Source organism: Bufo gargarizans, chromosome 3 (assembly GCF_014858855.1).
Source record: "Bufo gargarizans isolate SCDJY-AF-19 chromosome 3, ASM1485885v1, whole genome shotgun sequence".
NCBI classification, from domain to species: Eukaryota; Metazoa; Chordata; class Amphibia; order Anura; family Bufonidae; genus Bufo; species Bufo gargarizans.
The window spans coordinates 474,255,310-474,280,897 of NC_058082.1; positions in this window are offsets into that span (position 1 = coordinate 474,255,310).

Consider the following 25,588-nt stretch of genomic DNA (forward strand, 5'->3'; position numbering starts at 1 on the left):
TGCAGCACCTGAAACTACGGATACTGGAAGCCTGTGCTAGCATTTCTCCTGCGGTGTTGCTATCAGTGTGTGAAGAGTGGGAGAAGAGGGTTGCATTGACAATCCAACACAATGGGCAGCACATTGAACACATTTTAGTTTTTAGTGGTCAGAAACTTGTAAATAACTCATGAACTAATAAAGTTACGTTAAAACCAAGCACACCATTGTTTTTCTTGTGAAATTCCCAATAAGTTTGATGTGTCATATGACCCTCTTCCTATTGAAAAAATAAAAGTTGGATTCAAAATGGCCGACTTCAAAATGGCCGCCATGGTCACCACCCATCTTGAAAAGTTTCCCCCCTCACATATACTAATGTTCCACAAACAGGAAGTTAATATCCCCAACCATTCCCATTTTATTAAGGTGTATCCATATAAATGGCCCACCCTGTACAGATAAAAGATCGCTTAGTTTTGGATGATTTCTGCTTAGTATGACTCTGTACAAGAGACACATCTTGAAGAGTAGACTGCCCAGAGCAAATATCGCAAACATCTGCATAGATCTCTTCTGGTAAGGGCTGGTGACAGAAGAAACAGAACTTTGCTTTTCTGCTTGCACTTGTCAGAGGTCCTGCTTGAGTTTTGGCTCTACATCTAACAGAGGATACATATATAATAGTTTTGATATCATATGCTGTGTACACCACAACAGGTCGATATCTACAGTATATAACTGAGGCTGGGGAAACAACTGCTCATGATCCAGTCCAGAGTAGTTAGCCCCCATACCGCCTCTGCTTTTATAAAGAAGATACATCTAAAATAAGATACATATATAATAGTTTTGATATCTTATGCTGTGTACACTTTAACAGGTTGATATCTATATAAATACCTTAAGAGGCTGGGGAAACAACTGCTCATGTACCAGCCATGAGTATCCCCCGTACTGCCTCTGCTTTAATAGCCAGTTCGAAGAAGACTGTGATCTCGCAACCCGGAAGTGATGTCATCGCGTACTGGAAGTGACATAATCGCGTACCGGAGGTGCCATCAACACGTACCGGCAGTGACATCATCCAGCAGCCGCAGACCCATGTTGGAACATGATAGGCTTCATCATAGGAAAACATGGATGCACCAAATGGTATGTAAACAAAAGATGTAGAAGGAGACCTTGTAATCAAGGGACACTCCTCTTGTACACATGCAACCCTAAATAATGAAAACATCGCTTTAACTAGTAATAGCTAGGGCAAGGCTGGCCAATCTGCGGCCCTCCAGCTGTTGTAAACCCACAACTCCCACCATGCCCTGCTGTAGGCTGATAGCTGTAGGCAGTCTGGGCATGCTGGGAGTTGTAGTCTTGCAACAGCTGGAGAGCCACAGGTTGGCCATCCCTGAGCTAGGGGAACACCCTCCCCTATGTTTTTAAGATGGAAATGGTGCCACAGATAGGGGAAGCAATGCCTCCCAATTTATACAGTACCACAAGAGATCACCCCTTGTGTCTAGAAATCCATTACCAGAAAAACAACAAATTGACATTGTTGGTGGGATTCAGCAGATTCCACTGCACCAGCAAGGACAAAGTAAAACACAGTGTACTCAAAGAGGAGTTTAAATACTCCATGGCTAATTATGATAATCGCATTAATTATAATTCTAGGTGGGCTGGTCCAAAGGTGGAATATCCCGCTATATGCTGCCATAGGGCGAGGAGGAAATTCTTATTGCACACATATAAAATGTAGAAAATTTGCAACAGCTTTTTAGGAATGAAAAACCAGGCACAATTGGACCTATTCTAGCTACATCCAAAATGTACACTGATGCTGCACACTAAAATACAGGCCCAATTGGACATCCCCTGTCTGAAACTCAAATATCCACTGCTATTGACAATATACTTATTCTCGCTTATAAATAGGGTTGAGCGAACCCGAACAGAAAAGTTCGGGTTCGTACCGAAATTTAGGATTTTCGGATTTTTGCAGTAAAATTTCGTGTTCGGTGTTCGGCGAGTTAATGGCAATTTTTGAAAGACTGCAGAGCAGCCAATCAACAAGCGTTTAACTCATGTGTCCTTAGAAGCCATCACAGCCATGCCTACTAATGGCATGGCTGTGAATGGCCAATGCAGCATGTGACCCAGCCTCTATATAAGCTGGAGTCACGTAGCGCTGCACGTCACTCTGCTCTGATTAGTGTAGGGATAGGATGCTGCTGCTGTAGGGAGAGAATAGGACAGAATCTTTAATCTGAAGTGCTTGTTAACTCAGCGACCTACCTAGATTTTGTTTTGTGGGTGAAGTACACAATCTTTTTACCCTGCCCTGAGCCCAGTGACCCAGAAAAATAACTTTTATCCGTCTGTTAGTTAGGTGGGCGGTGGAGGCCATTTTATGCAAGTTCTGTGCACCAGCACAGCATATGTGCAATTGTGACGGTCAAATAGAAGCTTGAAATACTGCAATTATATTCTGGGTTTAAAAAAAATCACCCATTTTTGGCAAGACCCTACATCTGTGGCCTTTGCAGCATTTGGCTGTGTGCAATTTAAGCTTGAAATACAGCAACAATTTTCTGGGTTTTAAAAAACACCAATTTTTGACAATACCCTCCATCTGGGGCCTATGACGCATTAGTCATTGTGCAATTTAAGCTAGAAATACAGCAATAATTGACTGGGTTTTAAAAAACAATTTTTTTTTGCAAAATACATACTACATTTTACAGCCCTCGCATCTGTCAGTGTGAAATTCAAGCGTTATATACTGCTGTCATATTCTGTTATTTTTAAAAAACACCCATTAAGGGCAAAATCCGAATTTTGCAGCGTTTGCTGAATCTGTCATTTTTAAATACAAGCTTATAATACTTCAATAATTTTCTGGGCTTTAAGAAAACACCTATTTTTGGCAATACCCTCCATCTGGGGCTTATGTCGCATTAGTCAGTGTGCAATTTAAGCTTGAAATACAGCAATACTTTTCTGGGTTTTAAAAAACACCCTTTTTGGGCAAAATACTAAATTTTACAGCCCTTGTTGCATCTTTCAGTGTGAAATACAAGCGTTAGATACTGCTGTTTTAATAACATATTGTGTTATTAAAAAAACACCCATTTTGGGCCAAACACTAAATTTGCGGCCTTGTATGCATCTATCAGTGTGAGATACAAGCTTGAAATACAGCAATAATATTCTGGGTTTAAAAAAACACCCATTTTGGGCAAAGTACTTAATATTGCAGCCTTTGCTGCATCTGTCATTGTGAGATACATGCGTAAGATACTGGTGTTCTATTCTGTTATTTAAAAAACACCTATTTTGGGCAAAAAAATATATATTTGCAGCCTTTGCTACATCTGTCAGTGTGAGATACACGTATTAGATACTGCTGTTCTATTCTGTTATTTAAAAGAACACCCATTTTGGGAATAAAAACTAAATTTGCCACCTTTGCTGCATCTGTCAGTGGGAGATACATGCGTTAGATACTGCTGTTCTATTCTGTTATTTGAAAAACACCTATTTTGGGCAAAAAAACTTAATTTTGCAGGCTTTGCTGCATCCCCCAGTGTGGGATACACACGTTAGATACTGCTGATCTATTCTGTTATTAAACAAACAGCCATTTTGGCCAAAAAACTAAATTTGCAGTCTTTGCTGCATCTGTCAGTGTGAGATACATGTGTTAGATACTGGTGTTCTATTTTGTTATTAAAAAAACAGCCATTTTGGCCAAAAAACTAAATTTGCAGTCTTTGCTGCATCTGTCAGTGTGAGATACATGTGTTAGATACTGGTGTTCTATTTTGTTATTAAAGAAAAAAACTATTTTGTGCTAAAAACTTAATTTTTCACCCTTTGCTGCATCTGTCAGTGTGAGATAGACGCGTTAGATACTGCTGTTCTATCCTGTTTTAAAAAAAACACCCATTTTGCGCAAGATCCTAAATTTGAGAAATATGAAGAGAGCGTCAAATAAGGGACATGGCCCCAGTCATGGTGCTGCTGGTGGAGCTCCTGTTGCAGGGAGAGGACGTAATCGATCTGTGCCAGCTACACGCACAAGTGAAACACCTTCCTCAGGTGCGAATAGGCGACAGAACCTTCAGCAGTATTTGGTCGGGCCTTATGCGGCTCTACGAATGGTGAGGCCAGAACAAGTACAGGCGATAATAGATTGGGTTGTGTCACGGCGGACGTACACTTTGTACCAAAGATAACACACCAACCAGGCTCTGGACGAGAGACAGGGGAAGTGTCACCTCCTAGCTTATCCCTGACCTCTTTCCCTGCACTGCTCAGCCCACAGCAGACCTTGAAGGTTGGTGTGTTAGTGTCCTCCAGCCTGGGCTAACAAAACCCTAGAACTCCCTAAGATGGTGAAGTGGGGAGATAGGAGCAGTCTGCTCGCACAGAACCTGGATGGACAAGAAGACACAAACAACCGAACTAGCAATGACACTTATCTCTGAGAGCAGGAACTGACAGCCAACCTTCTCTCCAAGCTTCCCAGACCAGAATGAACAGTATAATGCGCTCAGGACACTGGGCAGTGTGCAATTTAAACTAAAGACCCCACCCAGTGCACCTGAGAGAGGCGGATCCAGAACGGCTCCAAAGCAATCACTAAACTCGTGCTGCTATCCTGGCTGACCTCCGCACATCGTCAGAGTGGGGCATGACAGGTTGCTGACAGTGCCTCTAGTTCCTTTAGATTGTCTCCCTTCAGGCTATGTCCATCAGTCTTTCACCTCACCCCCTTGCAAATAAGCCAAGCAGTCTGAGCCCCAAGTCATGCAGCAGTCTCTTCTGCTTTTTGATGACTCTGCTAGCAGGGTTAAGTGCACCGATGCCCAACCACTTATGTTTCAAGATGAGTACATTGGAGGACCAGCGCAGTACATCTTGGATGATGACGAAACACAGGTGCCAACTGCTGTGGCTTTCAAAAGTGTGCAGACCGACAAGGAGGGCAGGGGTGAAGACTGGGTGGAAGATGATGTGGAGGACGATGAGGTCCCCGACCCCACATGGAATCAAGGTCATGCGAGTGACCTGTGTAGTTCTGAGGAAGAGGCGGTGGTCGCACAGAGCCACCAGCACAGCAGAAGAGGGAGCAGGGTGCAAAAGTGGAGCAGACGTCTTCTAGGCCCACGGCAAGGGACCGAGCACACCAAAGCCAGCTCCAAGGAGTTCCCTGGCATGGCAGTTCTTCAGACAATGTGCTGATGACAAGACACGAGTAGTTTGCAGGCTGTGCAATAGGAGCCTGAAGCGAGGCATAAACGTTCTCAACCTGAGTACAACCTGCATGACCAGGCATCTAAGTGCAAAGCACGAGCTGCGGTGGAGTAGACTCCTCAAAAACCAAGAAAGGTCTCTGGCTCCTCCTGCTTCCTCTTCTGCGGCAGTCTTGGCCTCTTCATCCATCTCTGGAGTGACAGTACCACCTGCCATCCCGCAAACAGAGGATCTGCCAGCAACACCACCATCTGGGTAACCAAGCATCTCCACATAGTCCCACGGAAGCGTTCAGCTCTCCATCTCCCAAACACTGGAGTGGATAAGGAAGTACCCCCCTACCCACCCGTGATCCCTGGCCCTGAATGCCAGCACTTCAAAATTACTGCTATCATTCTGTATGATGATGGAGAATTTTTAAAGCCATATGGCGGTGGCTGTCCCACAGTACTTTTCCAGGTGTTCCATCCCTTCTCTGCACAACCAAGTGGGGGACAAAATCAGGTGTGCACTGCGCAGCACCATCTGTGGCAAGGTCCACCTAACTACGGATACGTGGACCAGTAAGCACGGTCAGGGACGTTATATCTCCATAACAGCACACTGGGTAAATGCAGTGGCCGCTGGGCCTGAGGCGGATAGCAGTTTGGCGCATGTCCTTCCACCTACAAGGAATGTAGGGCGCTTCAGTTTGCCTCCGGTTGCTTCCTCCTCCTACTCCACTTCCTCATCCTCTACCGGCTCCTCATCCAGTCAGCGTAACACCTTCACCACCAACTTCAGCACAGCCAGGGGTAAACGACAGCAGGTAGTTTTAAAACTTATCTGTTTGGGGGACAAACCCCACACCGCGCAGTAGCAGACCGATGAGTGGTTGGTGCCAGTGAGCCTCAAGCCCGGCCTAATGGTGTGCAATAATGGGCGAAGCAACTCTGGGACTAGCTGGTTTGACGCACATCCTTTTGCCTGGCACATGTGCTGAATTTGGTGGTGCAGAGGGTCCTTAAAAATTACCCCGATACGTCAGAGCTGCTGCATAAAGTGCGGGCCGTCTGTGCGCACTTTCGGCATTCTCACCCTGCTGCTGCTCGCCTATCAGCGCTGCAGCATAACTTAGGCCTTCCCACTCACTGTCTCATATGCGACGTGCCCACAAGGTGGAACTCCTCCTTGCACATGCTGGCCAGACTGTGCGAGCAGCAGCCGGTCGATAGTGGAGTTTCAGCTGCAGCACGCACAGGTGAGTCTCTCTGCGTAACAGCACCACTTCACCATCAATGACTGGTCCTCCATGCGAGACCTGTGCTCCTTGTTGCGCTGTACTCCACCAACATGGCCAGTGCCGATAACGCCGTTCTCAGCGGTACTATCCCACTTCTATGCCTCCTTGAAAAAACATTGCTGGCGATGATGGAAGAGGATTTGGCACACGAGGAGGAGGAAAAGGGATCATTTCATAGGGTTTATGGCCAGTCATTCACAAGTGCCTCTGAGGGTGGGTTCCTGCACCCACAAACGCCAGGGCACAGTTCTGGAGGATAACGAGGTGGAGGATGAGGAGATGGAGGAGGAGAAACCGTGTTCACAGCAGAGTGGCACCCAAACCAGCTCATATCCATCACTGGTGCATGGCTGGGGGGATACAGAGGACACAGATGATACACCTCCCACAGAGGACAGCTTTTCGTTGCCTCTGGGCAGCATGGCACACATGAGCGATTACATGCTGCAGTGTCTCCACAACGACCGCCGAGTTACCCACATTCTAACTTGTGCTGATTACTGGGTGGCCACGCTGCTGGATCCTCGTTACAGGGACGATATACCATCCGTCACTGTAGCGTGACCGTAAGATGTGCGAGTATAAGCGCACGCTGGTAGACGCGCTGCTGGTGGCATTCCCACGGGGGCACAGTGAAAGCACAAGGTGAGGGCAGAGGAGGAGGAAGAGGTCGCCAACGCAGCTGGGGCACCAGCAGCACCTCAGAAGGCAGGGTTAGCATGGCCGAAATGTGGAAAAGCTTTGTCAGCAAGCCACAACAACCAGCACCACCAGCTGATATGGAACGTCTTAGCAGGAGGCAGCTTTTAAGCAACATGGTGGAGCAGTATGTGTGCACACGCCTACACGTACTGAATGACGGGTGTGCCCCCTTCAACTTCTGGGTTCATTTTAATGAACGTGAGCTTGTCCACATTGGCTGTAAACAGGGGTCTGCGCTTGTCTGTGATAACGCCCCCTGCCGTGCTAAACACACGTTCAGACAATACACTGGCTGCAGGGCAGGCCAGCACCTCCAAGGCGTAAGGGGCAATATCAGGCCACGTGCCCAATTTTAGAGCCATTTTACTGCTCAATATTTGGATGGTAAGTCTGAATCCCCTCTTGGAAACAAAGTTGCTGAAACTCTAACAAACAGTTCACAGTGAGTGTGTAAAGCGGCGTCCCATTATTACTCACTGCTCAGCGATATCCTGTTGACGTTTTCAACTGCTGAAGTTGCGGTCCGCCGCTTTAAACACTCACTGTGAACTGTTTGTTAGAGTTTCAGCAACTTTGTTTCCAAGAGGGGATTCAGACTTACCATCCAAGTATTTATAGGGGATAATTCAAGACCCCAAGGAACGTTCAAATGGCTATTATATATTCTTTCCAAAGCCGTATTCGTGACCCGATTGCTACATGTTGCTGATCTAATACCATCATTACATTGTTGCGCTTACAGCTCTATTTATCCATGATTATTATTCATTTTAACTTTTTATAACTCCAATTTTATTATCTCCAAACTTGTTTATTCGATGTATATGTACTAGATCTATATGTTATATGTTTTTAAGTTATTTCTTATATGTTAATAAATCGCATGTTTCCACTTATAAAGTGAGTGCCCAGTATCTTTATCTCATTGTTTTATTCCGTCAGAGGAGGGGCGAATCCTCTTTACTGTGAGCACCTCCTTCTGTTGTTTAGCCACTCCTGTGCGTCTCATACCCTTATTTACATTATGAAAATAGAGGAGATATTTCAAAATGTCCCTTTTTTCCAGATTTTCCATTTTAATCAATTTTTTCCTGTAAAGCACTAAGGGTTAACAGCCCAACACAATCCAATATTTATTTCCTTGATTCGGCAGTTTACAGAAACACTCCATATATGGTCATAAACTGCTGTATGGGTATATGACAAGGCACATAAGGGAAGGAGCAACATATGGATTGTGGAGGGCAGATTTCACAATTTTCAGGTGCCATGTTGCATTTGAAGACACCCTGGTGCAGGTATTATTTTGGGGCACACATGATTTTTTGATCACTCGATATTACACTTATTGTGAGGCAAGGCACCGCTTTTATTTTATTTTATTTTTTATGGCATTCACCTGACAAGATAGATCATGTGATATTATTATTGAACATGTTGTTGTGGATGCAGTGAAACAAAATATGTCTATTTTTAAAATTGTTTCAGTTTTACAAAGTAAAAACATTTTTGAAAACAAAATCATGTTTTTGTGTTGCCATTTTCTCATAGCCATATTTTTTTTTTCTGGCGATCGTCTTGTGTAGGGGCGCTTTTTTTATGGAAGAGTTTATTTTTTAATTGGTACCATTTTGGGGTACATATAATTTTTGATCGCTCAATATTGCACTTTTTGTGGGCAAGGTAACCAAAAATGACTGTTCTAGCACAGTTCTGGTGTTTACCTGAAGGGGTAGATCATGTGATATTTTTATAGTGCAGTTAGTTATAGATGCCAAATAAGTTTATTTTTTTATTTAAAAATGGCTGATGAAGGGAAAGGGACACTTTTTTTTTACTGGAAACAATTTTTTTTTTACTGGAAACAATTTTTTTTTTACTGGAAACAAAGGATGCCTTGGAACTGGAAAAATACAAAGGAGAGGGACTAAACTGATAAGGGGCATGGAGGGTCTTAGTTATGAAGAAATATTAAAATAATTAAATTTATTTAGTCTTGAGAAGAGACGGCTAAGGGGGGACATAATTAACCTATACAAATATATAAATGGGCCATGCAAAAAATATAGTGAAAAACTGTTCCATGTAAAATGCCCTCAAAAGACAAGGGGGCACTGCCTCCGACTAGAGAAGAAAAAGTTCAATCTCCAGAAGCGTCAAAGCTACTTTACTGTAAGAACTGTGAATCTGTGGAATAGACTTCCTCAGGACGTGGTCACAGCAGTACCAGTGGACAGTTTTAAAAAGGGTTTAGATGAATTCTTAAAAGTATTGGGTGATATGGGTTTTGGAAAATGTATTCCTTAACGAGGTTTTCTGGGATTTTCATATTACTGGCTTATGTTCAGGATAGGTTATCAATATGAGATTGGTGGGGGTCAGACTCCTGGGACCCACACCGATCAGCTTTATGAAAAGGTTGTGGTGATTCATGAGCACTTTGGCCTTTCCTAGACCATGTGACGTCACATTCATTGGTCAAATGGCCTAGGCGTAGCTCACTCCCATTCAAGTGCAATACCAACAACCACTATCAAATGGATGGCACTGTGCTTCATAAGCTTTGGTGATCACCACGGCTTCCTCAAAAGCTGACCAGAAGGGGTGCTGGGATTCGGACCCCACCAATCTAATATTGATGACCTATGCTAAGGATAGGCCACTAATATTTAAATCCCAGAAAACCCTTTAAAAAAAGTTTTTTGTTGGGGACTGTTTATGTTATATGTATCTATTTGTTAGCACCCAGAGGATTTGATGTGAATTGCTTCCTATCTAGGGTTTCTAGCATGGTGCGATTCTGTATTGCATTATAATTAATTATTAAATTATAGGTGAAAGGATTTGGACCTTTCTGGATCTCTACGACCACCTTGGTTTGATGTCACTGATGTCAGGAGAGATATTTCTCAGCTAGCAATAACATAACACACACACAGGTATCACTGAGAAATACTCTAACTTTATTATGCTATCACTTGGCCTTATGTAGACAGTAGAAAAGTTTGCATAACAACAGCGTTAAACCAATCATAAAAGATAAACATTGGTGCTCGTTCACATACTACCGGAACATCCTTATATGGCATGTGTACGTGCAGTAAACAGAAAGAATAGGTTTTATTCAGTCACATATAAGAATGTGCGCAGTTGTGCCGAATGACCCTGAATAAGGCAAGAACGATTGTACTAGTACTGGGAGATTCCCAAAATCTGTCCTGGGACAGATAAGAAAACCTAACTCCCAGCAGGGGAACTTGAAACAGTGCATGGGTGATATGTTATAACAATTCTTTACATATTTAGAGAAGACAAGATGGAGTCACATTTCTCTTCAATAGGTACATAGGGTTAGGTTACATGTCGAAAAAATACGATATACGATGGCTGAAAATAAAGCATAGCAGACAAACTGTTAATTTAAGCAAAGAGGAATAGAATGTACTCTCGTTCTTGAAAGAAGAATAGATGTGATTATTAAACCCTCTGACAAAGATGAAAATATTAAACTGGTGAATAAGATTGAATATATTGCTATTGATATGAGACAGTTGGCAGACAGGAGTACGTACTTTATTTACCACTACTGGGAGATCCCACTGAGACCTTTGTTGGAGAATTGGACGTTATACTTAGGGAAGGAAAGACAAAAAAAAATGAAAAAAAGTTTCTATTGAATTTAAACCAACTATTGCAATGTTCTATGCCTTACCAAAAGTACATTACAAAAAATATCTGGTGATGACAACTTGACACAAAATCTCCTTTTGTTAAGGCATTTCCATCATATTTACCAGATACCAAGGATACAGTCACAAGAATCCATGAGATAATGGCCACACAGGATACTCTTCTAGCTAGACTAGATATTAAATCTCTTTATTGCAACATCAAACATGGTCAGGGAATTAATACAGTGAGATACTTTTTGAACACAGCTTCATGCACAAAATGATTTTGTCACTACTTTATTAGAATGTGTGTTAACTCACACTTACTTTTATTTAATGGCACATTCTTTCTACTGGCCAAAGGGACAACTATGGGGACTGTGTTTGCACTGACTTTTGCCAATTTATTTTTGGGGTGGTTGGAAGCAAAACACGTTTTTTTCCCAGCGCCCTGTGATTTACACAGTGGCACATTTTATTTTGGGGTCATGACATAGACAACGTATGTATACTTTGGGAAGGGGATAAGACACTCTTTATGGATTTTGTTCACATTCTAAACAAGCTGCCAAAGATTTCATTCCAACTGACATAGATGGCGCGTAATTTATGACAAGGCCTGTGTTTGACTACTCTAACTGAAAATAAACTTTTGTGTATTGATATCTAAGTTGCCTTTCTTGCACATGCAAAGAATGACCTCTCCTCCTTTGTAAAGTCCTTGGAAAAAATAAATCATGTGCTAGTTCTTTGTATTGACCACATATGTATCTGTACATTTAAATTAGGTCACCTCTAAGGTGTCTGTTTTCCAAGCTAAAAAAGCCCTAGCACTAGGTGGTCACATACAGCATGATTCCCAACTGAGTGGGATCCACCCCCCCCCCCCCCCCCCCCCCCGCAAAGATAGTCATCTTGCGCTACTCATCTTGACATATATCTGGCCAAGAGAAAAAGTGAGGCGGGCCCACCAGTAAAATTAATTTGGGGGGCCCACTATAAAGCTACACTCGAATACTAACCACCCATACAGTGGCGGCAGCAGGAAAACGCTACAATATGATTATGGGGGCAGTCGGAGCCTGCATCTGTATGTTGCTTACCTGGTGCGACCACAATCAGATATCAGAAAGCATCTCCAAGCAGTTGCAGTAGAGCAGGTGTAGCTGCACTCTGGGTCTTGTGCCTGATAGGCCAAATTAATATATAGTGCTTGGGATGACATTAGTGCTATACATTTAAATACTATAAGATTACTACCTGGTATAGGTTTTGCATTAGGGCCTAGGAATAAAGATAAACCTCTGTTTCCAAGTCTATTGTTCTTTGTGCCTGATAATTCCCCTTTCAGTCTGACAAAAGCCTATTGAGTGGAAGTTATTTTAGACACAAATAACTGGATATCGAGTCAAAGACCCCTTTCTGAGACAACATTGAAGTGTTAACAACTCATGTAATAGGTGTTCGTAGATGAAGAAGTAATTGGCAGTATGTTCTATTAAGATTTGGTGCTTTTCTACTATAAGTAATGGTTCAGATGAGCAGCCACAAAATGCAAAGACTATGCAAAAAAAAGATTGATTAGATAATTTGGCAACATACACATAAACAGAAGACTGGTCAATACTGTCTACCTGAGTAATGAATGGAAAAATGCAGTTAAGCATGAACCTGAAATATCATTTATCTAGACCTTCTTATATATTGATCTGATCTCTTGGATAAACATTGTAATTTATTGTAACACGAAAAGTTAAATGCAACAAAGTGAATAATGAAAAGCAATAAAGAAATGTAAAATTATTTTACCCATCCTGAATAGCATCTAAAATAGCAACAGACATAGTAAGAAAATCAATAATGAAATGTTTAAAATGCACGTCTGTTCTCATAGCCTGATGAGGGCTTGTTTTCTTGTGGGACAAGTTGGCACTATTTAATTTACCATTTTTATGTTTGGAAAATGAAGGGAAAGACTCTTTGTTGGATGGAATTGGGAAGAAAATGCAATACTCGCCGTGTTTTTTGGGGTTTGTTTTTATGGCTTTTACTGTGTGCTAAAAAAGTCATAACCTTATTCTGCAGGTCAGTAAGATTACAGCAATACAAAATATATATATATAGCTTTTATTTTGTTTAACCTTAGCTTCACCATATTCACCGTATTCTGACACCCATAATCTTTTTGTATTTCAGTCTTCAGATTGGGATTGTATTTGGGGGGGGGGATGAGCTGTAGTAATTTAATTATACCATTTTAAGGTATATACTGTAACTACATATGACTTTTTGAACACTTTTAATTACATTTTTTGGGGGCAAGGTAATAAAAAAAGACAAATCTGCCATTTTTATTTTTTAATTTTCCAGTATGGTGTTCTCTGCTTATGATAAAAAAAATATATATATTTTAATTATGCTTATTTTTGTATTGTTTATTATTATATGTAAAATTGAGAAAGAGGTTTATTTGAATTAGAATTTTTGTGTTTTTTTATATTTTTATATTTGACTGTAATTTTTAGGCCTCTTAGGATACGTTAACATCTGATTCTGTGATTGCTCATTCCATTGAATGTAATAGTATTCTATTGCAGTGTATGAGATTATACCAGGCTGCCTGTTAAGTTTGCTATGGTAAGCCTAGGATTCTTCACAAGGCCTTAGGCTGCCATATAAACTGATCAGCACCCCAATATTTCACAGCAAAGACTCCAGTCGGGGAATGACGAGAGCCCCTTCATGACTGGGATCGGAGTTATCACGATTAGAATTATCTGTGATCCTGGTCATTGTGGCACCTGCTGCCTATGGAGCTTCTCAGTTTATGAGCTCATTCCATCACACTACTCACGCACCTCAAACATACAGGCATGTCCGAGGCCCTGAAGCAGTTAAAGGCCCCATAAATTGCATTAGCTTCTACTGCAATCAGACACTGGTACACAAATATAGTAAATTAAAGCTTGACATATTCATTTAATTCACAATGGCCAGAACCTATACAGGTTTTTTACATTTACAAATTCCAAGGTAAGGCAGAGCAATTCCTAAAGGGGAACCCATCATTTGTACTTAAAGTTATCATACTTTATAGATTTAAACTAAATGACCTGATGAGTAACTTTGTAAATACTTTAATTCTTTCATGGATTTTGTGTTACAAAAAATATTGGAATAGTTCATAGAAAACAATCAGATTGCTTTTTTTAAATGCAGGGGACGGAGAGATCAGCAGTCTGAACCAAGGATGAGACAGGGCAGATGACCTCAGACTCCCTGAAGGCACTGTAGCTGTATTTTGGAATGTTGTGGTGGCAGCTCTGTGATATATCGATGGCCATTGTCCACTGCCATCCTGCTCACTCAGGCAGGCATGGGTGTCACTCCAATCAAGCCTCTCCTCCTAGTCCGACAGCCCAGACACACCAACCTTTCTCTGCTCCGGTGTAGTCATCTCTCTAGCAGGCTGCAGCCTATTTCTTGCCAACTAAGCCTCTTCCCTCTGCCCGCAGGGTGAGCTTGCTCCTCCTAGCTCTTAATGGGCCAGCACACATGCACCCTTATTAATACTACCCAATGGCTGGTCACTTTTGAGTAGTTAAGGCATCTTCCCAATAGGTTGTCTAGCTTGCTAGTTCCCTGCTAGGTGTACTGTTTCTTTTTCTGCCCGTGTACCGACTTTCTGCCTGTTTACTGACCTGTGCCTGTCCTCTGTATTGACCACTCACTGCCTGTCGTGACCTCAGACTGTCTATTGGAAACTCTTAGGAATAAGCTCACAGCCAGGGCCGGTGCAAGGATTTTTGCCAACACAAGCGAAGCTACATTTTGGCGCCCCCCCCCCCCCCCCCCCCATCCATGATCACAACATTACCCCCCCCCCCCCGCCCGGACGGCCCTGGCCCCATCCATGATCACATCATTACCCCCTAATGTGTCACATTTTACCCCCCCCCCATGGCACATTATTCCCCCACGGCCCCCGGCCGACCCTTCCTGGCGGCCTGGCCCCATTCCCATGTCACATACAGTGACATACTCAGAGTACAGACATTTACATTGTCCCCCCGGCCCTCCCTCCAGGCTCCATCATGTCACCGTCACACAAACTAGCGCCAGAGCAGAGGCGCTCAGGCTTAGCAGGGCATGATGTGTTTACATTTTTTTTATTACAAAACAACAATTAATATTGGGGGGGGGGCGGTTGGGGTGTGTGACACCCCCCTTCCCCCCCAATATTAATGATTGTTGTTTTGTTATAAAAAATTTTAAACACGTCATTGATGTCGTGCTAAGCCTGAGCGCCTCTGCTCTGGCGCTAGTTTGTGTGTGCGCTAGCTAGCCTAGCGCTTTGCGCTCATCTCATCATTTTGAATTAATTTTAAATCAAATGATCATATTAATTATTATAAAATAACATTCAAAATTCAATTGGGACCTACCCTAACAAGTCCTGACCCCTGTTTAGTCCTGAAAGCCTGCCGAGTGCCAGTGTGCGTCTTCTGTCTGAAGGTCTGACTGACTCTGCTGAAGCCTGAATATATATGACTGACTGAAGAATCATCATCTGATCTTAGTGTACTTTCACACTTGCGTTGTTTGATTCCGGCAGGCAGTTCCGTTGCCTGAACTGACTGCCTGATCAGGCAAACTGTATGCAAACAGATGTAATTTTTTCTGACTGATCAGGCATTTTTCAGACTGATCAGGATCCTGATCAGTCAGAAAAATGCCTGATCAGTCAGAAAAATGCATTGCAATACCGGATCTGTTTTTCCGGTGTCATCAGGCAAAACGGATCAGTTTTTTTTTTTTTTTTTCATTCTTAAAGGTCTGCGCATGCGCAGATCGGAAGGACGGATCCGGCACTAATACATTCCTATGGAAAAAAATGCATTCAGGCAAGTCTTCAGTTTTTTTCGCCGGAGATAAAACCGTAGCATGCTACGGTTTTCTCTTTTGCCTGATTAGTCAAAACGACTGAACTGAAGACATCCTGATGCAAACTGAACGGATTACTCTCCATTCAGAATGCATGGGGATATGCCTGATCAGTTATTTTCCGGTATAGAGCCCCTGTGACGGAACTCAGTGCCGGAAAAGAAAAACGCAAGTGTGAAAGTACCCTAATCTGATGATAATTCTGATTCAATTTCTTGGCGGGCGCAGGCCACGGCTGCCGTCTGACTCTGCTGAATATATTATGTCTGAGTGACTGAATTAGGCTGCTTTCACACTAGCGTTCGGGTGTCCGCTCGTGAGCTCCGTTTGAAGGGGCTCACGAGCGGACCCGAACGCAGCCGTCCAGCCCTGATGCAGTCTGAATGGAGCGGATCCGCTCAGACTGCATCAGTCTGGCGGCGTTCAGCCTCCGCTCCGCTCGCCTCCGCACGGACAGGCGGACAGCTGAACGCTGCTTGCAGCGTTCGGGTGTCCGCCTGGCCGTGCGGAGGCGTACGGATCCGTCCAGACTTACAATGTAAGTCAATGGGGACGGATCCGTTTGAAGATGCCACAATATGGCTCAATCTTCAAGCGGATCCGTCCCCCATTGACTTTACATTGAAAGTCTGGACGGATCCGTCCGAGGCTATTTTCACACTTAGCTTTTTTTTGCCATTTTAATGCAGACGGATCCGATCGAACGCTAGTGTGAAAGTAGCCTTAGATCAGAATTCATTCAGTCACTCAGACATAATATATTCAGCAGAGTCAGACCTCAGACGGCAGCCGCGGCCCGCGCCCGCCAAGAAATTGAATCAGAATTATCAGATTAATCTGATGAGATGATCTAATCAGATTATGAAATACAACACTTTCATTGTAGCTACTATTATCTGACCTAGAAGAATTTTGCTAATTTCAATATACTGTATGGTACAGAGCAGCCTTTCAGTATAATACAGTACATATCTATGCGCCTTGTGTATTAACAGCACATACATAGTTCCTTTCACTTGGCTAATGCTGTACTCACTGTTGATCTCTAAGCCTGTAACATCTTTCAATTTCCGCAGCTGCCTGTGTCAGTCTACTCACGCCCCCCTGTGCACTGCAGGTCAGGTGACTTGAGTTGTCAGTCACTAGTAGTGGCAGCCAGAGCGGCGTGCTGCTGAGCCAATGAATGAATATCTATCATTCATCTGTGCTCATCTATCTCTGCCTGCCAGTGCCTAGCTGCTGCTATGTTGCCCTGACTAGCACTACGAGTCCGGCCGGGCGGCCCAGCCAGCACACAGCCGCACTCGCACACTGTCCACACAGGGGGAGGGGGGCGGGGGGCGGGGCAAGTGATATCTGTTGCTCTAAAGTGAGTCCCTGTCCCTGACTACTGTCTCTAGACTAGACGAGCGCCGCGGCCGCCGGCCGGCACCCGCAGGGTGGACGCGGCAGGTTCAAGTAACAAGTCAGTCATAAAAAAAAAAAAAAAAAAAAAAAAAAAAAAACATTCATCAATTCTTCCGCCCTGCGCAGGGCGCGCCCTAAGGCGACCGCTTGGTCTGCCTTATGGTAGCGCCGGCCCTGCTCACAGCCAAATCTGTTGGTTGACACAGTGGTTTCACACCCATTACTGTAGCACTCTGTAAGTAGATAGTGTCAAAAGATGGCTTTTTAGATGAGACACCCCCAATTGTTTTGACAGGAATGATCCTGCTACAAAAATATTTCTCTGTCTGTAAAATATCTAATTTGGGAACAAAATTGACTTCTATAATGGTAATTTTTTATGTTAGCATTGTTTGTATTTACTAATGGGACTCAGACACCACTACTAATGTTCTAGCTGCTGAGGCTCTAGCAGAAAAAGCTTGTAAACCCCATAGTAGTAAACAAAACAATAACTCAACATTAGTACAATAACAGTAATGCCATCTGTGCATTGCTGGTGTATTAAAATAAACATTGAAAATGTCCTAAACAGGTCCTAAAAATGAAAACACAGCTTACAAAAGTTGCAGTTTGTGGTGCAGTTTTTTATTAAAACAAAGTTATATGAGAGGAAAACACACTATAGATGTCATACCTAGAGCAATCCAGCGTTTTGGGAAAACTGCCACCATGCCAAAAAATGGTGCAAGCTTAACGTTTTCCTGTGGACAGAACTCCATTTTTTCCTATTGAGCACCAGTAAACAGTTTACAAAACCATTAAAAGCACAATTAACTCAATGTTCATGTAGATTTACGGTATATGTTATAAGGAGCAATTGAAGGACTATTGCAAGAATATTTTCTATGTTTGTACCACAGAACAAAATTACATTTGAGGTCAAGGAGGCCTTTAATATTGGTATATCACCTACCATGTGTCATTAAGAATATTGCCGTCTTCTTATGCGGCAGAGGGGCCTTCGGGCTTCCTCAAGCACCATGGCTGCTTTGAGCACCTTCTAGCATTCTAATAACTGAGACTGGGGAAGAAAAATAAATTTCACACCACTGTTATAACATAAATTGCTAATGCTTTGTGTCCTGTCAAACACCAGAAAAATACAGATGAACCTTTTTTTTTAGTTTATAGTCCTCTTGGGTGTATAAATCTACAATATAATGTAACATAATGATTTACATATGTTTCTGTTATACTTAATAAACATGCGCCACTTCACAGTGGTAGATATAGACACACAAACCTCCTGGGTTCCAATTACTGAACCTTTCTGGCAGACGTGTCAGGATTTTACATGGTATCAGTTGGTTCTATTCATGGTTTACTCCTTCAACAATTTATGTGTGTCTTATATACTGGTCATTGAAAAGTTTTATGGAGTGTGATATTTTTTCATGACTAGAAAACGTAGTAAATTACAAGAATGAAATAATGTTTGGGTCATTTTTTTAAACCTTTTTTTTATGCCAGTAAAAGATCATACATAGGTACTATAATATACAGTATATTATAAAATACAAAGTATGACACTTTCTTTAGTTTGTTTAAAAAATGTGTCCCAACATAAATTAATAACTGATGCCAAATACGGTATGTGAAGTGATAAAACACCAACAGGCTCAAAGACAGTTGACCAAACAAATAAATAGAATAGGGGAATTGCTGTACCCAAAAATAATCACACTAGTTATTATGTATACCAACATACAGTGGTATGATCTGTTTAATGATACATTTATACCTATAACTTATAAATATAACAGATCAGCAGATACTTCCGGTCAGCCTTACAACCATAGTTCAGAGAGCTATTCAGTGGGTGATGGAGTGGTATCAAACTCTCTAGAGTCTTTCATGTCAATCCATCAAAGTATCATTACTTTTAAACCTCTGTATATCTCTTTACTTTTAACGCTTTAAACTATTTTTGGTAGGGAATAGGAATTGGGATTTGCTCTGACATGAAGTTTCCAGTTTGAGGTGTGCCTTGAGTACTAGCATCTCCCCATCACTATATCAGCACCATGGACAGTGTCAAGAGAATATATGGTAATAATGAATTCTACGCCAGTAACTCCAGTTTCAATGAAATATTAGGTTTGTACACTCCAGTAAACTTTAAAATGCTCATTTGTGAAAAATCACAAATAAATCTATACAATTTGGGATATGCAATTAGCCTTTAATGACTACAGCAAGAAAAGGCAATGCCTTTGTATTAAATCTATCATTACATTTCAATAGAAATGTCTTGTTAATTAGTGCAGAATAATTTTACATTAATGGCTTGTTACCTGAACTTTTCAGATAATATGCCAAAGTTAGGGTCCATTCACACGTTCGCAAAATGGGTCCACATCCGTTCCGCAATTTTGCGGAACAGGTGCGGACCCATTCATTTTCAATGGGGCCAGAATGTGCTGTCTGCATCTGCATTTGCGTATCCACACTTCTGTATCCGCACTTCCGTATCCGCACTTTCGTTCCGCAAAAAATAGAACATATCTTATTCTTGTACTCAATTGCGGACAAGAAAAGGTATTTTCTATGAGAGTGCCGGCGATGTGTGGTCCGCAAAATGCGGAACGCACATTGCCGGTGTCCGTGTTTTGCGGATCTGCAAAACACATACGGACATGTGCGTATGTGCATACCAATTTTTATTACAAGATGAATAAAGGTCATACAAAACTGCTGACAGTAGGGGCTGGGGAGAGCAGTCCAAACATACCTTTTGTGGAGCTTTTATTATAAAATGTAGTCAGAATATAAAGTTTTATTCTGCAGATTCTGCTCCTGGAAGTGTACTGTAGGTGGAACTACACTGTATTTAGCTGCTTTATAGCAAGCACGCACGCACACACACACACCTTAAATGGCTGGTGTAGCATCCAACAAAGAGACTGCTACAGCTGTCACCAAGGCCAAAGAGATGGCTCTGTGAAGGAGCTCAATGAAGAGAGCAGAAAGCTTTGTTCCTGCAAGTTTACTGGAGGCAGTTGTTCACTGTTAACTTGCAGGAACAAAGACTGTGAGAGAAAAAGCTCATATTCACACTACTCCTGATTATGACAATTCCACAAAACCCATACTGCATATCTGCCCTGCACTCTGTAGCCCTTACCCAGTGCTGTCAGCAGTTATGTATGGTCAAAACTGCGGACAGGCTCCATAAAAACACACCATGATGGAGTTGCTGGCAGCAAATGGCACTTTATATGTGTGAATGTAACAATGATATATGTGATTAAAATTAGGGATGAGCGAATCAACTTCGGATGGTACATCCACAGTCGATTTGCAAAAAAACTTTGTTGTAATACTGTATGGAGTTCCCACTCTGTATAGTATTAGAATGTATTGGCTCAGATGACCCAAAGTTATTACTTCGCAAAGTTGCGCGAGACTTCATGTAATAACTTCAGGAATTAATTATTACTGTAAAAAACCTTGGTACTGAACTGCACGTCTGCACAAGGTGTATGAAAGTGTCCGGTCTATAAGCTCCCGATGAATTGGCTGCACAGAAAATAGGCAGCCAGAGAAACGCGTCAAGCTGGGCTAGTCACCCTGAGAGAGAGGGGGCAGCCCTCATAGGAAGGGACACTATTGTAGCCACTATATCTTTAACATAGGGTAGCAGTGTGATTGGCTTTGAGTCACTGAAGGGATGTTCTGTGAAGGTGGAGAAGCTTATTGTGCAATTAATCCACCCACCCCCCACATCTCCAGTTACTTCACTGCCCCATATACTGTACACAGTCTTAGGTTTAGGGGTGAGTGTCATATAACACATAACATACTCATGCCCGATGACTACGCCACCTAGGACGTCTTGTGCACATTTTCTATTTACACATTTAGTGCAGAAATCCCACGAAAATCCTTTTATATATTATGTACTAATAAAAGTTATATTTTAGCGACAACATTTGGATAGTGAAACTTATACTTTGGGTTTGTCGCTCACCGTTTACAAGATCATTTAGTTAACCAACAACTTGAAGACGTTGCAACTGCTTGTGGAATACATTGTTGGCGTATATTATCCCTGCTGGTTTACAATCAAATCAAAATTCTCTTGGGTGGAATGACCCCCCCACATTCTTTATCAATTGAAGCTCCTAAAATCCCAGAAGAAGTCAGTAGCAGATATTGTTTTGCAAACAATCCAACGTTCTTCGTGGTTCGCATTTAGTGAAATGGTGCTTCAGACACTTTTATGCTCGGAAGACCAAGAAGAAAGGAAAGCCCAGAAGATAATTGAATTAAGCAATGAAGATGATGATACGCCAGGAGACCTATCTGTTCGGCCTAGGAAAACACCTGCAGTAAATCCAAATGCAACTTTACTTTTGGAACTGATAGACTGATCAGAAAAAGTATATGAACCTTCACTTACTTGTAAACTCAAAATATCAGAAATACGAAAGTTTGTTCAAGAACCAATGCAAGTTCCAAAGTGGCCATGTCATGGACAGTCCATAGAGAGGTGTGTGAAACAAGTAACAGAGGCTTCTGGCAAAGTGTATAATGATGTCTAGGAATGAATCGAAGCAAGATTTGATGAATATTGTTGGTTGCAGATTTTTACATTTTTTTGCAATGTGTATTCAGTGTTTGATAATAGAGACAGGATATAAATAAAATTGTTTTACTTCATTAAACAACTTTTTGAGCAAATTTGTGTGGAGTTTATATTAATTTATTCCCTTTTTTTCTGAAATTTTTATATACATTATAATCAAGCACAAATTTATCAAGCTAAATGTTTATCAATAACAAAAAACCTTTTAAATTAGGATATTACACATCAAAGGGCACATTTTTGGACCCCCTCATTTACATAAATAAAAAAATACAAATGTATCCTCTAAATTGACACACTCTACTACAATTAAAAAGAGGCTCTAGTACCCTGTTGGCTGCCTGTAGCCTGGATAAAAGATGAGATATGGTTGGTCATGGAGGTATAAAGATTCCACATGGTATCCTGAATCCTGCTGCACATTTACCCACAGATGTTGAAGATAGGTCCTGCACATGTAGGCTGCCAAAGCTGGCATCCCAGATGGTCCCATAAAACCTTGATTGGCAATAAATCTGGTGATAAGTAGGATTGAATACTCGAAATCAGCTGTCATCATATCCCAAACAGGACCTGGATTCATTGCTAAAGATGAAATGGTTCCAGTCAACAACAGTCCTGTTTTCTTGTTCATGACACCACTACAAACGACGGTGATGGTGGACGTGTGTTGGCCCCTCACATATCCACTGGTTTCAACACCTCTTAACACCTAAGTCAGAATAGCATAGATTGTGGCAATTAATTCAAACAACCATCCTGCTTCTCTAAGTCCAATGATGTGCCCCCTCTCAAAGTCAACTGGGCAAAATGCCTTGTAGTGCATAGTAGAGGCATGACTAGCAGTCAGCTATCTCTCACCAAGTGGCAGACTATCTAAAATAAGTCTTTGAGAGTCTTTTTATAGGGCAACGGGGAAGTACTTTTATGCTTTCTTGAGTCAAAACTCAGTGTTTAATCAGACCTCACCTGTGATTATTTATATGCGGGTCTGGTCCTCTGGAAAAGGTTAATCGACAATGTTGTTTTTATATGGAGAGGGGATGTACTATCCCTCAATAATTTTTTCATTAATTTAAATAAAAATGAATTTTACCTACACTTTACCCCAACCTTTGATAAAAAACAAATACATTTTTCTTGACCTAACTATATTCATTGAAAACGGGAAAATACACACCAAAACATATCATAAACCAACGGATACCAACAGTTTTATCCCCCTTAAAAGCTGCCATTTACCTACATGGCTCAACAATATCCCTTACAGTCAGTACATAAGAGCCCGTAGAAACTGCACCAGTAATACAGATTATCATAATGAAGTAACATAGTAACATAATACATAAGGCCGAAAAAAGACATTTGTCCATCCAGTTCGGCCTGTTATCCCGCAAGTTGATCCAGAGGAAGGCAAAAAAAAAAAAAAAAACACCCTGTGAGGTAGAAGACAATTTTCTCCACTTTAGGGGACTATAAACTTCCTTCCCGACTCCAATCAGGCCATCAGAATAACTCCCTGGATCAACGACCCCTCTCTAGTAGCTATAGCCTGTAATATTATTAAGCTCCAGAAATACGTCCAGGGCCCTCTTGAATTCCTTTATTGTACTCACCATCACCACCTCCTCAGGCAGAGAGTTCCACATTCTCACTGCTCTTACCGTAAAGAATCCTTTTCTATGTTTGTGTACAAACCTTCTTTCCTCCAGACACAGAGGATGTCCCCTCCTCACAGTCACAGTCCTGGGGATAAATAGCTGATGGGATAGATCTCTGTACTGACCCCTGATATATTTATACATATTAATTTGATCTCCCCTCAGTCGTCTTTTTTCTAAAGTGAATTACCCTAATTTTGATAATCTTTCAGGGTACTGTAGTTGCCCCATTCCAGTTATTACTTTAGATGCCCTCCTCTGGACCTTCTCCAGCTCTGCTATGTCTACCTTGTTTACAGGAGCCCAGAACTGTACACAGTACTCCATGTGGGGTCTGACTAGCGATTTGTAAAGTGGTAGGACTATGTTCTTATCACAGGAATCTATGCCCCTTCTGATGCAACCCATTATCTTGTTGGCCTTGGCAGCAGCTGCCTGACACTGGTTTTTGCAGCTTAGTTTGCTGTTTATTAAAATTCCTAGATCCTTTTCCATGTCAGTGTTACCGAGTGTTTTACCATTTAGTATGTACGGGTGACTTGCATTTTTCCTTCCCATGTGCATAACTTTACATTTATCAGTGTTAAACCCCATCTGCCACTTATCTGCCCAAGCCTCCAATCTATCCAGATCCCTCTGTAGTAGTATACTGTCCTCATCAGTGTAAATTACTTTACACAGTTTAGTGTCATCTGCGAAAATTGATACTTTACTATGCAAGCCTTCTACAAGATCATTAATAAATATATTGAAGAGAATAGGGCCCAATACTGACCATGTTCTATTTTTTTCCTTATAGTTTTTCAGTGCTTCCGTGCTCCCCTCCTGTTTCAGTGAATGATATGCTTTCTTTTTGTCATTTATTGCTTTCGTTACAGTTCTATTTATCCACATTGGTTTCTTTTTGTTCCTTAACCTTTTATTACCATACGGTATGTACCTCTCACAATGAGATTTTAGGATGTGTTTAAAGATATCCCATTTTGTGGCTGTATTTTTATTTTTGAAGACTTTGTCCCAGTTAGTTTGGCCTATGGCCTCTCTTAGTTGGCTAAATTTAGCTTTTTTGAAGTTTGGTATTTTTGTTCCTCCCTGTAGAAACGCTCTTTTGAATGATAATTGGAAGGTTATTACTTTGTGGTCACTATTTCCCAGGTGTCCCCCAACCTGCACGTCTGTTGTTCTGTCCGGCCTATTGGTTAATACTAAGTCCAGTATGGCCGTCCCTCTAGTCGGGTCCTGAACCAGTTGGGAGAGGTAATTGTCTTTGGTTATTGCCAAGAACCTGTTTACTTTATGAGATATACAAGTGTCAGTTTCCCAGTCTATATCTGGGTAGTTGAAGTCCCCCATAATAACCACCTCATTATGATTTGCCGCCTCGTCTATCTCGTTTAGTAATAGATTTTCTGTGGACTCTGGTATATTAGGTGGTTTATAGTAAACTCCTATTAGTAATTTATTGTTGTTTTTAGCTCCATGTATCTCTACCCACACTGACTCCACATGTTCATGTCCCTCACTTATATCTTCGCGGAGTGTGGGCTTTAGACCGGACTTTACATAAAGGCAGACCCCTCCCCCTCTCCGGTTTTGACGATCCTTTCTAAACAGACTGTAACCTTGTACATTAACCGCCCAGTCATAGCTATCATACAGCCATGTCTCAGTTATTCCCACTATGTCATAGTTCTCCTCACACATCACTAATTCCAGTTCACCAGTTTTATTAGTCAGACTTCTGGCATTAGTATACATACATTTGAGAGGTTTATGTATATTTTTTACCCTACACCTTTCCTTCTGAACTGTTCTAGTCCCTCCTTCCATTCCTCCCCCAGTCCCACTACCTTGCCCCCGGTCTCTATCTGCGCTATCTTCCCGTCCTATAACGTAATTACCCTCCCCCCCAGTCCCTAGTTTAAACACTCCTCCAACCTTCTAGCCATCTTTCTCCCCAGCACAGCTGCCCCTTCCCCATTGAAGTGCAGCCCGTCCCTACGATAGAGCCTGTAGCCGATAGAAAAATCGGCCCAGTTCTCCAGGAACC